Source organism: Staurois parvus, unplaced genomic scaffold (assembly GCF_062004578.1).
Source record: "Staurois parvus isolate SC_StPar_1 unplaced genomic scaffold, SC_StPar_1.0 ptg000351l, whole genome shotgun sequence".
In the NCBI taxonomy this organism is placed as follows: Eukaryota; Metazoa; Chordata; class Amphibia; order Anura; family Ranidae; genus Staurois; species Staurois parvus.
In genome coordinates, this window is record NW_028318147.1 from 1,296,765 (window position 1) to 1,297,856 (window position 1,092).

The 1,092-nt window shown below is 45.5% G+C and overlaps 1 pseudogene; it reads left to right on the forward strand.

Moving 5' to 3' along the window:
• The first annotated feature begins 525 nt into the window (after positions 1-525).
• Positions 526-643, forward strand: LOC149456676 (U2 spliceosomal RNA; annotated as a pseudogene).
• The last annotated feature ends 449 nt before the right edge of the window (positions 644-1,092 follow it).

The window sequence follows — 1,092 nt, forward strand, 5'->3', positions numbered from 1 at the left end:
TAAGTGATGCAATAGGGAAGGACAGCTAAGCAATAAGCTGTACAGCAAAGACATCAGCTTTGTGGAATGAGGGTTGGCAATCTTTCACATAGTGCAAGTTTGATAACTTCAGGGCTTTATGAATTTGCGATCACTCGATAATCTGATCGTTAGTACACAGCTTTTGAGAGCCAATCATGACAGTTCATGCAAAATGATCCAAAGGGACATACATGGAAATCGAGTGAAGAAGACCATGTATGCTCAGAAAAGAAAGACCACATTACAATACAATAAAATATGTTACATCAATGCGGGATGTTGTATTTTGTCTTAAGATAATTTTTATAACTTTAGTAATCTACTCATTTTTGACACGAGTCTAGCATGCAAAAAAAAACAAAAACGGACGATCATTCATCCAATATTCTCATCAAGTGTACGAAACATAAGGCTCTTGCTTGGATCACGCCTATGGACAGTTGACACAGTCCAATGATTGTGGGCCTATCTGATTAACAGGTGCATAGGTGAGTTCTCTACCTTTTCGCTTCTCGGCCTTTTGGCTAAGATCAAGTGTAGTATCTGTTCTTATCAGTGTCCAGTAGGGGTGCTCCACGGTCATTCTAGCTTTGCGGGGACGACTGGTTGTATAGTACCCCTGCTGGAATGATGGGGGTCTGGACGGCTAGTACCGGGGGGAGAGAAAGCGTGGTGCCCGCGAGTAGCTGGGGCCCGTGAGTAATTCTCCCGAGGAGACCGGAAGGACCCAGTTCCTCCTGATTTGGACGGATCTACCTTGTCTGGCCAGGGGTCGGGAAGGCAGAGAGTCCGCAAACCAGTGCCCCCTGAGTAGTCGCCTCAGGGGTGCCACTAGTAACACCTGGGTGTGGGACCCCACAGTGTGAAGATGGCACATGGTCACTGTTTTACCACTTTTTCTGCACAGCGCCCTTAGGACCAGGCCTTTTGGCTAGGACCAGGGCAATTTTTGCTACAGGCCTCAGGGCCTGGTCTGTGCACTATTTGGCACGACCACTTTTTTATTTTCTATTTATTTAATTTATTACACCTCCCACGTTTTGTCACTTTTCCTTTACTTATTTGTGTGTT